We start from the raw sequence: 15,605 nt of genomic DNA on the forward strand, positions 1-15,605 counted from the left end.
TGCTATAGAGCTGATCGGTTGAAATCGTATCTGAAGCCAGGCACTGCCATTCCTGGGCAGGCACCCACTGTACTGTCTCCCTATGGAACTGCAGACCACCTTCCAATACTGAGGGTCTTCCACATTTGCCAGAAAATACCATGGGCTGAAGATGTGCAATAGGCTTTACCTCCCTCTCTCAAGAGGTGGAGCTGGTTCATGCCTCGGATCATAAAAGGGTGGGGTTTGATTTCTCATCTTTGTGAATTATTTCTGAAGAGTTTATTGTATAATCAGTGACTAAGTAATTGTGGCCACGAGGAAATACAAAGATGTTTCATTATGGATGGTGTAATCTTTAACTTCATGGAAAGGACCCGGGGCTCTGTGGCTTCCCATCTATCTTGTGACCCGGAATCATGCTGATCTGAAAGAGCCCTGTGACTCTGGGAAATTTGTTATCAAAGGATGTTAGCCACAAGTCCTGTTGGCAAATGGACCCCAGGTGGCCTGCAATGCCAAGCTGTTTCCCTGCCAGCCTCCCAGTCTGGCCCTGACTCTCCAATGTAAGTGAAGGGCACAACGGAAACGTTATTTTAGGTCTTTCCACTTTAATTGCATTTTGTACAAGGGCGTCTGCGGGTTTTTCTTCATTTTGCTGGTGCCTCCCATATGATGAGTGGAGATTCACTGAGCAAGGTCATTGACCTACTAATTGTTACAGGCATGTAGAAGCTTGGAGGGCCTGGGTCTCAACAATATCCTAATTATTATGCATTGGTTAGATGTTCTCTTCCCCATACTGCGTTATTGGGTTCATACTGGCTTCTAGTAGTAAAATCACTTGCTCTCTCTCTTAGCATGGTGACAATTCTGTTGTGATTAACTCTTTCCCAGCTTCTTGAACCTGAGAAATATATTATTCTATTAGAAGGAGCTCAAAAATGGTATATATATTTTTCTCTTTTATAACACACTTCTATGAAGTATCAGACATTTCATTTGCACTTTCTCATCTAACCTTCGCAACATCCTTATGCATACTTATTATTATTGTGTCCATTTTATAGAGGGGAATATTGAACAAAGTGTTTGTTTTGTTTTGTTTTATTTTGTTTTTAAGTGACTGACTTGTCAAATGTCGCACAATTAGTAATTAGCAGACTGGGTTATAAACTCAGGCAACTGGCTTCAAGCTTAACTACTTCATGCTTAACTACTGTACTGTGCTATTCTGCTTTACTTCCTTGTATTGTTTTTAACTTGAGTGATTTTTATCCATTATAGTTGAATCCATGACTCTTGTTTGCTTGTTTATAAAAAACATATGGTACTGAGTAATTAGGATGTATTTCCCAGCATCGTTCAGTTTCCATGACACATATTCTTCCAACCCCAATACACACACAACTGTGCACAACATACAGTTGAATTCAAACATATAAACGTTGGTGCATTTTCCTTTTCGTGATATAAAATTGTCCTCTTTCTTATACACAATCACCTGACCAATTTTTTCAAGATGATCTAGAACCTATTCTTTGTAAGCCACTTTGGAAATTAGGGAGACTTTTCTGAGACAGAAATGTCTCTGATAAATATGGAATTCCAGGAAAGGTACACATAGGGTCTTAACCTTGGATGGACAGTGCTTATCTCTTCAAATGGTTTGAAATAATCCTTCAAACCTTTTTGGAACTGATTTCACTTCACCTTAGAAATCAACCACATAACACATTGGGTTGGATCAATGCATCCTATGTATCTCTTGGAGCAGCAGCAGTGCAGAATTTTCCCTCTAAGATCAATGGCAGGCTGGGAAAATAACCAGACATTGGTACACAATGTGACAAGAAATAAGGAGTGGAGGTAAGAGATCCAGGCCAAGCCTTGGCCTCACCCGCGCTTACTGGTCTTATGATCCTAGGCACATTACAGCTTCTTTGAGTCTTGCTTTTAATTTCTTCACAATGGGCCTGACAATACCTGCTCTCCTTCTAGACTTTTCAAAAGGTGAAATGAGATGACAGCAGAAGCTGCCAGGCATGGTGGTGAGTATACAGCAGGCCCTCACTAAATGTGGATTCCAAACCCCACACCTTAGCAAAGCTGGTTTAGGAACACTCCAGAGAAGGTCTCAACATTTTTCCTGTAAGGTAATTTCTTAAAATGAGTATATTGCTAGATCTCAGATCTGCAAATTTCCAGAATATAATAGAAATGAAGTTTCAGTCACTTCACAATGAAACTGCAAAGAAACTAAATGGAAAGTAAGTGATTTGAAGACTGTCAGAGACACAAGGAAGTAGTCTCTTAAGAATCATTTTCTTTCTTCTAGATTTGGATTTGGGAGTAGATTATTTAGATTCTTTTTAAAAGTAATTTAGATAACTTTTGCACAGTCGAATTATTTAAGGTTAAAAAGAGTGAAGGTAGATAATGGTTAACAATAATTTGATAACAGGACAAAAAAGTATAAATCATAGTAACTGTAACAGAACAAAATCCATTTTCCCCACTTAGAAACAGTAACTATTAGGTGGACAGAGCCCAGAGAAAACACTTTAACAGTATTTTTTGCTGAAGAGAATTCCTGTAACTAAATCAAAAATATTATTTTCGTGGGCCCTCTACCAAGGCATAGAAATAATTTTGTTATTACAGGCTCAACTTTCTAGAGATGATTTTGTGAGAGGATTTCACAAATGGTTGTGCTTGTCTTTTAAAGATAAATGGTGATGAATACACTGAGAAATCAACTACAATCTTCAGGGTATGTGTGAGTCTCAGACTTAACACCTTCATGACCTGTTTCCTTTTCCTGTGAGAGTTAGGAATCCCTCCTACGTGTCTGTGCTATTGCGTAGAGATGAAAATTTACTTTCTGTCATGTTGGGTAGTGGAACTGGCAGAGGTAGATCTCATCCCTCTTGGTATTCCAGCCATTTGCCTTCTTCCTCTGACTGCAGAAATGCATTAGTAGACCACTGCTTTCAATATTTGGGCTTCTCAAGAGGCTGTTTTTGTTGTTTGTGACTTACAACTCATTGGAAGACGGTGAAAGATAATTCTGTACCTCTGTGGCTATTTAACTCCTTGAGAACTGTTTGCTTATGAAATCAAGCAAGACTGGAGAGGGTGCTCTGTGACAGTGAAAGAAGCCTGGGACAAATAATTTTAATTGGCAGAAGCAGTGCTGACTGAGACCCCAGACAGCCACCTGAGACCACTATAACTTTCCTCACTGTTGCATGTCTCTGTGCTGGTAGACGCTGGGTTGTGTGTTAGATGTTATTTTGCTTTTAGAAAAAAAGAATAGAGAAAAGCACCTGAAATTATCTCTGCTTGCATTCATTCATTCATTCATGAAATACTGATTGAGTGCATATTGACAGGCAAAGATCTGTGCTAGTAGCCGTAGTGATCAGAGCCAGGCCCAAGGTAAGGCAAGTGGGGCACTTATCCCAGGGGCATCATTTAACGGGACACACACAAAAAAGCAGGAATCAAGATAAATAATACCTTAATGCAATATTTCAAGAAGTCAAAAGTAATGCAAAAAAAAAATTTGTAATAAAGACAGAATCAGTAACAGTGCTAAGCCAGGCCATACTAGTGCCTGAGGCAAAAGGAGAAAATTGAAAGGAAAAGAGAAAGTAGAAGGAAAAATACTGATCCTGTCTTTATTCACAATGTTGACATATAGTTCATCACAGATTTTGCACTCATTTTTTAGTCCCATTAAAATATTATTTATTTTGACTTTGGGGGGCCCTTTTAAATTTTGTGTCTGAGGTAAACACCTCAGTGGCCTCACACTAGTCCCAGTCCTGATGGAGATGCAGAGCTCCTGCCCTTCAGGAGTTTATAGTAATAATGGGAGTGCTACATGCACTAAGCAAATTACTGTATTTTAAGGTAAAAAGTGATACATACAAGGAGAGAGGATATGGATAAATAGCATAGGCACTAACAGGAAGGAGAGTGTATTTCTACCTAGAGGTCAGTGAAGGTTTTGGAAAAGATTGTGTTTAAATGGGACCTTACCATGTTCTGGCTGGAGATTAAGAGAGAACGGACTCCAGAAACCACATCAAGTTTTCAAATGAAGAAAGAAGCATTACCAGGTCAGAATAGAGTAAGGGAGCTCACCGCCTATAAATGGAGAAGGTGTGCCAAGTGTGGATGAAAGGGTGTGTTTATAGGGTGCAGAACATGTCTGGGAGTCCTTCCTGTGGCAAAGGAGAAGGCCTTGTAGGGGTGGATTCATTTTACAACCACCTTATATAAACAAGACCCTTCTTTCCAGTTCTCCAGATGGAGACAGAAGCCAGTGTGTGGAAACGAGTGAATAAATCATGCTTGTGAATGATGAGGGAGGAGCCTTGTACCTAAAAGTTATCTTCATTCGTCAAGTTAAATCTTGCCTCAAAGACTAATCTCTGACCCAGCAAGCAACATTCCGCAGCGGTCAAGATGCAGGCCAATGACAAAAATCTTAATGTACAATATCAAATTGTTATAAGCCACAGTTACACAAAAGCAGAGGATAAAGCATGAATTCAGAATCTTCTACAAATTAATATCCAAGATTGAATCAGGGCTGAGCTACAGGGTTTGATTCTGAATCCTGTAATTCGTTCAGGGCCCACTCTCCTTTATTTACTACTAACCACCTTAAGGTTCAGAAACAGAGATTCTGGGAGGTTGTTTTGACCTAGTTCTCTGTTTTGAATAAGAGGAATCATTTTTGAATCTCTACTAACCCAGCTGGAGGAGGAGCAGAGAGGAGGTTCCCACCATGCAGAGTGAAAGGGAGTGTTAGCAAGAGTCAGTAGAGATCACCTGACCCACAACAAGTCAAACCTAGACTGCTGGGCAAGCAGTGAATGGTCACCATTAGCAATTATTTGTTGGGTTAAGAAATGAACAGCACAAATCCTGCAGACTGTATTTTTCTAAAATTAGCTCACAGTCACATAATATTTAACAAGGAGGGGGAGAAACAAGCCACCTGAAGATAAAATTGATGGCATTCTATGCTCCCAAAAGACACTCACAATCTTCCAGGAGGAGTGAAGGTATTCACCGTCCACTGGGTGACTTTACACCCACATCGTTAAAGCCTTTACCTCACCTAGAGGATTTACTTTCTCAGAAAACCAAATGATCAAGTTACCAGATTAGAAAAACAATCTGTTTTAAGAATGAAAAAGTTTTGGCCTAAAGTGCACTGATGTACTTACTTTTAACAGAGTGATAGGAAATAGTTTTTCACAGACTCAGAGGAGGTGAGCACTGAAAGGGGGTATGGATGTCACTAGCCCAGTGGCAGTACAATTGTGGAATCCCTTCTCCAGGGGAGGTCCCTCAGCTATCCCAGTATGTAAAAGAAACCGAAGGGAGCTGCTCTGGCCAAAGTCAGAAAGGGCCTGGAAACCTCGAATCACAGCTTTTGCATAACCCTAAATAAGCCAGTGTAAAACCAAATAAAACAAAACAAAAAAGGAGATGAAGAAGAAAAATCCCCAAGGAAGCAGAAGCAGTCAAAGTTTGGATGATTTGCTCAAAGACACACAGGTGTAAGGGATGGGTTTGGGATACAGCTCCTGACTCCAGGTTCTGGCTTTTCCTGCTATGCCCACAGATAGGATGTCAGATCCAAATGATGCCATTTCCCCTGGCAGTGTGTGTGCTCACAGGACCCACATGGTGTATCTGTAAGGCACACTGGAGTAATGGACAGAGGCCATTGATCCTTGGGGACTGGGTGGTTACAAGCCTGGCCCAGCCACCCTGAGGGGTGAGAGACATTTTTCTCTCCATACACCTGTAACTCATCTCTGTGGGGAACACGAGCTGGGAAGCTCTAGGCTATGTAGTCTGGCTCCCTACTCTTCCAGAGAAAAACAAGAGAGGAAAAGATTTTGGCCTGATCATGTTCTAACTGTGCCTTCAGTGTGAATCATGTACTGTTTTCTACACTGGCTCAGCAGCAAGATAGATCTCCTGTGCACCTGGAACAGGGCTGTGTGCTAAACCACGTCAGCAGAAATTGGCTGTGGGGATTGGGAAAGAGGATGGATGCCAAATGTCTAGCATGGTGGTGACAACAGGAGGTACTCAATGAACCCACCCCTAGAACTGTTACCAACAGCAGCCTGTAAACCACAAGGGGGACATCAAAGCTGACTTCCAGTAAACCAGGCTTGCTCAAAGTGGTTAAGAGAAAAAAAGGAACTTTTGCTTTAAACATAGCTTTAAGGAGAAAAGTTGTTTCTCTTTCAAGTAATACAAATATATTTAATATTTGAGATGTTGGCTACATCCACCCTTAATATGGTTTTGAAAAGTTCAAGCAGTAACAGACCACAAATTGAGAGATATGCAGGCTCCCTCAGATGTGTCAGCTCGATTACACTACTTACTCTGTGGACTTTCTGCTCAGAGATTAACTGTAACCGTTTCATTTCATTTCACACTTTCCCATTTAAAATGGTATGTCGCTGAGCTAATGCACTTAGCATAGCCATTTCCTGTTTGGTTTTCCTTTTCTATTTAAATACTGTAAAAGATATTGCACTATTCCCTGTGTGGGCTTTAATCAGTAAGTCTAATTTTATTGTGTAAATTACATAATCAGTGACCTACAAAGGCATCTGCTTCTAGCTAGTTGTGTGACCTTAGGCAAGTTACTTATTTTCCTTGGTCTCAGGTCTTAGTTAAAAAAAAAAAAAAAAAAAACAACAACAACAAAAAACAGGATTAATAATGCCCCCACTGTTAAGAAAATTAATTGTTGGGAGGATTGAGATAATGTGCTTACATTTCTTAGCATACAGGCCCCTTCCCAGATTCTTGTAGGAAGGTAAGAGAGTAATAATTCAGATTCTGAATGTGCTAGAACTATTCTAAATGCTTTTTGCACATTTACTTAATCTTCTCAAGGACCTTGTGAGCTAGAAACTATGATTATTCTCATTTTACAGAAGAAGAAACTGGGACACAGAAAGGTTAAGGAACTTGACCCCACATATAAGTAAGTGGGGTCAAGTTCATGCAGTTGGTTCCAGAGGCTGAATTTATAGCTCTATGACCCTTGCCAAATGTAGGTTCCTAACATTAACATTTTTGGGTGATTCCATATGTCTGTGATTCATAAATTTTTGTGAAAGAAAGCCAACCTCTCTTTTAATATAGTCAAAGTGCTGGACAGAAGTTTAATAATTCTATTGGTATAGGCTCTTTTTCCAAGAATAATACTAGATTCAAACCAAGTCAGATAAATGGCTGCCCAGGCACCTTCCCCTTCTCTGCTAAATGTCCTCTTAATTTACCCAAAGTCTCAGAGAAAGCCAAAATCTGTCCTTTGAGTTTCAAATGAATTGCCTCATATTCTCATCTGAGGGATGCTTGCACCCCTTTCTCCTCCTGGATTCTAGATGGAGAGGGAAGGTGTAGCTTTACATACTGCCAGTCAGGTTCCAATTCTTTCCACAGAAATATTAAATCTATGTATAAATATGTGTATCACCACGTTGCCCACTGTGGGCTTTCTCTAACGTGTGGATCTGGATGTCAAAAATCCAATCCCTTCCCTTAACTTACACACACACACACACACACACACACACGTCTTTATCTGTTCTGTTTTGTAATTTATATGTACTTTAGATCCTTTGCTGAAGACTTGGATAAATAAAGGGGTTTATATGATACCAATTCCAACAAATTAAAACAATTTAAAATTGATGTTATATAATTTTTTCCCATCAACTGGGGCCTGTACCATGTGGTTCAACAATCTCCCCACCCTTCTACCCAGATTTTCACTAGTAAAAAAATAGTACACTTTCCTTTTTTTATGCAGAGCAAGTCAACCCTGTCTTTGTCCTATCTTTTCCTTCCATAACTTTCCTTAGGCTTTTTTGCTCAACTCTTTGCATCAGGCTGGCTCATCAAGGTAGGAGAAATTCTGAAGCCAGCTGCTTAGATAGTCTGTTTTCTTAGATGGCATTAAGATTGTCCACAACTGGAATAAGTAATGCATCTCTGAGATTAACCAACCTTGACAGTTACATAGCAAGTTTCGATATCCCATTTTAATTCTGTCTCTTACAACTCAAGGCAACTGCCTCTTGTCCTTTGTTCAGAAACCCAGGGTGCAGGATTCATTAACCCTTAACTAATATTCCATTCTAGAGATTGTGGGCTTCTTGGTGTGCAAGCTGTTTTTAATTTTCTCCAACCCTTGAGGCCACTGACTGGAGGTGAGGAGACAGAAAGTGAGGCAAGAGAAGCGGTTACCTGGGAAGGCTCTCAGCACTATGGGGATGGGAAAGAAAGAGCACTGATCAAAGGACAAAGGGGCAGAGTTTAGGTGGCACCACTGGAGACGACTCAGAGAAGGGACCATGGCAGAGACAGGCTCCAAGCTTGACTTGTCTGGGAGCCCTGCGAGAATAATTTTCAATTTTCAGTAACTGAAAATTAGGTCCAAGTCTGCCCTGTTTTACGTTTTGCTAATGTGCAGCAAGCTGCCTTTTTTCTTTCCTCTATTCCTTTGATCTCATGATCAGCATTTCCAATTAATATTTGTTTAACACCAGGCCTGGGGTAGATATTTGGAGAATAGACTGAGAAGAAAATGCCCACACCCCGCCCTGGAAACTTTCGGAGATGCCTGCTGATCGTTCTGGTGCTGCTGTGCTCATAACTTCAAAGCAAGTGCGACAGACATTCTGCCCAGATTCAGTCCCAATCAGCTTCCTACTGGGGGAAGAAAGAACACAATAGGAATTAGTGAAATTTCCAGTTTTGCCAAATACATGGACTTTGGCACACAATAAAAATGTTTTTATAAAAGTTAAAAATGCTTTATGAAAGTGTACACTTACAAAGTAGAAAGCTGGGCCGGGCGCGGTGGCACACGCTTGTAATCCCAGCACTTTGGGAGGCCGAGGCGGGTGGATCACGAGGTCAGGAGATCGAGACCATAGTGAAACTCCGTCTCTACTAAAAATACAAAAAATTAGCCTGGCGTGGTGGCAGGCGCCTGTAGTCCCAGCTACTCGGAGAGGCTGAGGCAGGAGAATGGCGTGAACCCGGGAGGCGGAGCTTGCAGTGAGCCGAGATCGCGCCACTGCGCTCCAGCCTGGGCGACAGAGCGAGACTCCGTCTCAAAAAAAAACAAACAAACAAAGTAGAAAGCTGTTCAGCCCTAGTCCTATCAGCCCTGGGAATGCGGACAGCCTAGTCCTGAAGGATGGTGCCCAGGGGCAGTGAGATCTTCCAGCAACACTTCAGAGTGGATGCCATCAGATGGCTTCTCCTCAGGGAAGCAATTTGCCGTCAAAGAAAAATATTTCCTTTCATTTGATTATGTGGATTTTTGCTAAATTAAATGCACTAAGAGGCTGGGATCCAACATTTACAAAGGGGAAATCTCAAGACTCCTCTGGTTTCTGCTGGCCTGTGCTTTCTTGAAAACAGACACCGGGCAATGGAAAATGTGGTAAAAGTTTTAATGCTCATGCTAAAAGGAAAAACACCTTTCCTTTCCTCTCCTCTCCTCTCCTCTCCTCTCCTCTCCTCTCCTCTCCTCTCCTCTCCTCTCCTCTCCTTTCCTTTCCTTTCCTTTCCTTTCCTTCTTTCCCTTTCCTTTCCTTTATTGGCCAGCCACGCCTGGCAAGGCAAAGACCAGCTGAGTGAAAACTCATTTGTGCAAAATCCAGCCAAGCTGTCAGTTGAGCTTAGCAAGTAGTGACTTGGAAACAAAAAAATTAAGGGAAAGAAACTCATCTTCAGATATATTTTATTTTGGTGTTCTATGACAAGGAGTAGATTGAATTCACCTTCAAAGAAATGTTTTCAAGAAAATATCCCAAAACATACCATTTTAATTTATATTATATTAATGCTTGAAATGAAATGGGAGAAAATGAAAAGTAGTGAAAACCATTTTCCATAAAGTAGGACATATTTGCTCTAAAATTTCCAATGTGATGCTAGTCTTTTATGGAGCTGAAAAAAGAAGGAGGCAGAAAACAGGGACTCCTAACAATATCTATCAGTGTTTTCTCTCATTCAGCCACAGAGGGATTTACATGTTGTTCTTTGCTTGATTCCAAAACATGTGTCCCCAGGTGGGAAAAGAAATCCGGTTGTAGGGAGAGGAGAAAATTCTACTCTTAGCTTTTCCACATGGCTTTATTAAAAAATCATTTTACTTTTTTGGGGAACAATTTTTATATATGAAAAATAGAAACACAGATGCTTCCTAACAGATGCCGATGGTCCCATGCCTTGAGACTGTACTCAGAAAGGTGAAGAGATAGAGATGTTTCTCTCTGCTCTCTGGCAAGTGGGGCAGTGCCACACAGTCACTGCCTCAGCACCACCACCTCCCTGTCCTAGCGCCCAGGGCAACTTAGGATGCTTCTGAATCTGTACATAACGCTGAAGTCTGCAAAAGCCGTCTCTGACATTAAATTCCCTTGTCAGCTCTTAGGCCCCTTTAAACCGTGAACAAGACGACCCTTGTTCTGGAAAATCTATCTATCTTGCCAACACACACACATATACAAAAACACAACTGTTGGGCAAATAAGTCTTTCCAGAGAAAATAGATTCCTTTCCAATTCAGTCAACTGTACTGAGCTGGAAAGCGAGAAATGTTATTTTTCCAGGACGAAGGAAAAACAAGATCTCTCCTTGTTTACCCTGTCTAGCCCATTTCAAAAGAAGGTCAGTTTAATGCCTTCATTAAAAAAAAAAAAAAAAAAACTCAAGTGTTGTATATCAGAAGACACTTAGTTCCTTTCAGGCTGGGAATCGCACATTGAGGCTCTGTGTTTTTTTCCCTTTGACCTAAGATACACATGGCAGGGCTGAACTGCCTACTGCTCTGGAGATGTCAAAAGTATCAGGAATGGGAAGGACGAAGTCTGGTGATGTGGAATTCTTTGCTATTGGCCAGCCTCCTGATTGCCATCCTGTGTCTCAACCCAGTCACTGAGCATGAAAGATGTGGCTTATGAATTGATCCTCACTTCATTCAAGGCCACACACATTCTCCATGCTTACTTCTCCATATTCCCCATAATTTGAGGGCCTGGATCATCCCCCTGGAGAGTGAGAAAGCATGGAGTTATAATGTTCCTGGCTGAAGAGCATGGAATAGAATATAAATTAGACACAATGCTTGTCTATTCCCTGGGACGCTCTTTAGGACTTAAAAGTTCTAAGTCTCAAGGAAGTCCTAACTATAGCGACAGTAACTGGAGTCTGAGGATTCCAGCTTCCTGGTTCCTTGACACAAATATAGGCTTCACATGTATAGCATGTAGCATATAGTTGTTGCCCAGTAAAAATTTCTGTTTCTATTTTTTCACCAAAAAATTTATATTTGCCATTAGATATGGCAGAAAAAAGGTAATAATTTCATATATTTTCATTTCTTCCAAGCATCATTAGTTCTTGTCTTACCCAATTTGTGGTTGCCATAAGGGTATGCAATTATACAAATTTCTTCTCTGCCTCATCCCAAACCTATTCCAAACAGAATAGTCTAATATATGGCTGCTTGGTCACAGTGGCACATGAGCCAGAGCCAAATGGAAAAAACTGCAAAATATCTTATTAGTAACTATATTGATTACATGTTAACAAGATAATATTTTGTATATACTGGATTAAATTCAATATATCATTAAAATCAATTTGACCTATTTGTTTTTACTTTTTTAATATGGCTACTAGAAATTTAAAATTACATATGTGGCCTGCACTATATTCCTATTAGATAGTGCTGGTGTAGACTACTCTGTGAAATGTAGAATTAATAAAGTAATAATTGAAGGTAAGGGCCTATGGTAATAACTAGCGTTTATGGCACATTTACTATGTCTGGCATTTTATATGATTTTATTTCATTCTAATTACATTTATGAAAAGTAATTATTATTAGCCCATTTGTTGAAAGTATTCTGCCCAAAATTTTATAGCATGCTAACAGAGCTGATATTTAAAATCTGGGTTTCTGGCAGTAGAAAACATGAGCTTTACAGTCTGAAATGATATCTCTTAAGTATTCTTTAAAAAAAAAATTCCCAAGAATGTTGACATCAGGTGACCTGGAAAAAATAGGAGTATCTACTCCATTAGTTCCTAATTACAGCTTTAAAATTTTGATAATCTGAAAATCAGTGTTATATATTTTTTATTATTGAGAAGGAATAATAATAGAAACATTGGTCTCTAACCTATGAATTTAAACTGGAGAAAATTACAAATTAAGCTTCTGTCTTTCCTAAACACAGAAGAAAAGGGAAACTTATTTGATGGGAAGGAAGTTAATATTCATTGAGCACCTACTATTTCCATTTGTGTCCCATAAATGCATTATTCTTAACAGGTCCAAAATGGAAAACATCATCTTTCTTTTTTTTTTTTTTTTTACAGTTTTTGTTTGTTTGTTTGTTTGTTTTATTATACTTTAAGTTTTAGGGTACATGTGCACAACGTGCAGGTTTGTTACATATGTACACATGTGCCATGTTGGTATGCTGTACCCATTAACTCGTCATTTAACATTAGGTATATCTCCTAATGCTATCCCTCCCCGCTCCCCCACCCCACAACAGGCCCCAGTGTGTGATGCTCCCCTTGCTGTGTCCATGTGTTCTCATTGCTCAATTCCCACCTATGAGTGAGAACATGCGGTGTTTGGGAAAACATCATCTTTATCCCCAAACCAGCTCCTCCTCATCCTCCATTCTCTATCTTAGGTATAGTCACCTGAATCTACCTACTCACTTACGCCAGAAACCTCATTCTTTTCTCAGCTGCTCTCGTTTCTTTACCCTCCTTTCAATCTTGCCAGTTTATAGAACACAGGTATTCTTACTTTGCCTGAGCAGTACAGATTGTGCTTCCCCGTGGCTGTGCCAAGTTCTTATTCTTATCAGCAGAACATTTTCCCACATCCCCCAGCACATGGAATTATTCAGCTTGCTAATGTTCTCCAAATAGGCATAAAATTATATCTCATTATTATGTTAATTTACTGAGGTACTTATGATTTGTTCATTTTTTGGGGTTTATTGCTTTGTAAATTGCCTGTTCATATACTTTGCCCATTTCTCTAAATGAAGTTACTCTCTTTACCTTGTTTGATTTGACTTCTTCTTTTATCTGGTCTCTTCGTGTATATTCTAGATAGGCATCCCTTGTCTGTTTGAACATTATAAGTCTCTGTTCCTATTTTTAAATGTCTTTCTAACTTTATCCATGTCATGTGTCTTTCTGTATAATAAAAAAATTTAATTTTGATATATATCAAGAATCAATGTTATACCACATGGCTTTTTTGAAGTTTTTGCTTAAGTTTTGAAATGCTCTACTGACCCAACATTAAATACATTTTTAGAACAAATTTATGATGAATTTCAGACTAGAATTTTGATGGGATTACACTGTGCCTACTAGATATATGTAGAGAGGGTTAATATCTTTATGATATTAAATCTTCCCATGTAGCAATAAGAAATATTTCATTCAGGTTTTTTTCTGTGTTATTAGAATATTTAAGTTTTTTCAAGGGGGCTGTATGTATTCTTGTTTAATTACCAGATATTTTTAGTTGTTGTTGTTATTGAAAATGGTGTCTTGCTTTTAAAAAAAAATACATTTTATATTTGCTTGCCATTGGAAATGCTCTTATAGTTTGATCAAATGTCCACCAAGTTTTTATTGTTTAGCTGTTGATCCTATTGTTTATTCTGAGTAGATGGATATAAAATCTGCAAACACTGACAGTTAATTTCTTCCTTTCAATCACCATTTTTATCTTTCTTTCCTTCAATGTGGGCTAGGATTACCAACAATATAGTTGGTTGTGTTATATAGTGGCTTTTCACAGTGAGAATGCTTGTCTTAACAGGAATGCACTTAAATTTTCTCCATTAACTATAATGTTTGTGGAGGTTTTGGAATATAACCAAAATCCACTTAGGGGAATTAAAGAAATCCTTTTCTACTCTTTGCTAAGAGTTTTTATCATAAATAAGCAAAGAAATTATCAAGTACTTTTTCTGCATCAATTGAAATTATTGTGAGATTTTAAAAAATTTAATTTACTAATGTTCTTAATTTTGTTGTCAGAATCCCTAATAAGGAATCATTCATTAATCAAGCTGTATTATTTTAAAACATACTATTGGGTTCAATTAGCTAATATTTTAAAAGATGTTTTTCATCTACTTGAGTATGAGAAATTGAGCTATAATTTTCTTTCTTTCTTTGTAAAACACCATCATTTGTAAAATGTCCATCTGATTGCACCAATATCATAAAATGAACTCAGTAGCTTTTGCTCTCTTTTGGAATAATTTAGAATACAGATTAGAATTTGTTGCTTCTCAAGAGTTTGATAGAATGCACCTGTAAAACCATTTGGGCTTACAATTTTTTGAGAGGAGAGGTCATTGATTGCATTTAATCTCTAAAATCTGTTGGTTTAGTCAAGTGTCCTATTCTTTATGTCAGTTTTGGCATTTAATATTTTTTCATTTTGATTAGGTTTTCAAAATGTTTATATTTTAATAAGTTCACATCCCTCTTCTAGTATTTCAGTGTTTTTTGAAAATGATAGCTGTTGATAGAAAATTCAAGCAATATAGAAAATATTAAAGAAAAACATAACAAAAATCCACCCCAAATCCTATGCTCCAGAAATAATCATAATATAAACATCTATAAATTTAGGTATTTTTATAGCAGCCATCTTTCTATGTACAGAATTATAACAATATTAATAATAACAGTAGACACACATATAGTACTTATTATTATTATATACATATACTGTATTAGTCTGTTCTCGCATTGCTGTAAAGAATTATCTGAGACTGGGTAATTTATAAAGAAAAGAGGTTTAATTGGCTCATGGTTCTTCAAGCTGTACAGGAAGCACAGCACTTCCGCTTTTGGAGAGGCCTCAGGAAACTTACAATCATGGAGGAAGGCAAAGAGGGAATGAGGCGTCTCACATGGTGGAAGCAGAAGCAAGAGAGAGAGAGGGGAGGTGATATACACTTTGAAACAACCAGCTCATGCAAGAACTCACTCACTCACTCACTCATTACCACAAAAACAGCACCAAGAGGATAGTACTAAATCATTCATGAGAAACCACCCCTACGATCCAATCACCTCTCACTAGGCCTCACCTCCAACACTGGGGATAACAACTGAACATGAGATTTGGGTGGGGACACAGATCTAAACCATGTGAGATACTGATAGAAGAAGTATGTACATATAGAGATAGAAGAATGGATGCTTAGAAAGCTAAATGATGGATAGACAGATATATAGCCCTGCACGTATTTCTATTATAAGACCCACAAGAACTTTTTATTTGCCTTTAATGATCACAAATATATCCCCCACAGGATTCTGCACTCAGTGAGAGTGGGAACCCTGTTCTATGCGTCACTGCAGCCAGGCTGGTTTCTGGCATTGATTCCAACTTTATAGGATGTTTATTGAATGAGTGAGTAAATGAAGAACATGCAGTGCAATGTGCAAACATTGTTCAAGGAACAGCATACATTTTGCTTATG

At 38.8% G+C, this 15,605-nt stretch overlaps 1 long non-coding RNA gene across 1 annotated transcript in view; it reads left to right on the top strand.

The window, feature by feature from the left end:
* The first annotated feature begins 481 nt into the window (after positions 1–481).
* The window catches only part of LOC101176431, a 42,797-nt gene continuing 27,673 nt past the window's right edge, over positions 482–15,605 (top strand). The window contains exon 1 of the long non-coding RNA XR_004030023.1: positions 482–545. This is a non-coding gene — a long non-coding RNA (uncharacterized LOC101176431). The remainder of the gene's footprint in view (positions 546–15,605) is intronic.

Source organism: Nomascus leucogenys, chromosome 5 (genome assembly GCF_006542625.1).
Source record: "Nomascus leucogenys isolate Asia chromosome 5, Asia_NLE_v1, whole genome shotgun sequence".
Classification (NCBI taxonomy): domain Eukaryota; kingdom Metazoa; phylum Chordata; class Mammalia; order Primates; family Hylobatidae; genus Nomascus; species Nomascus leucogenys.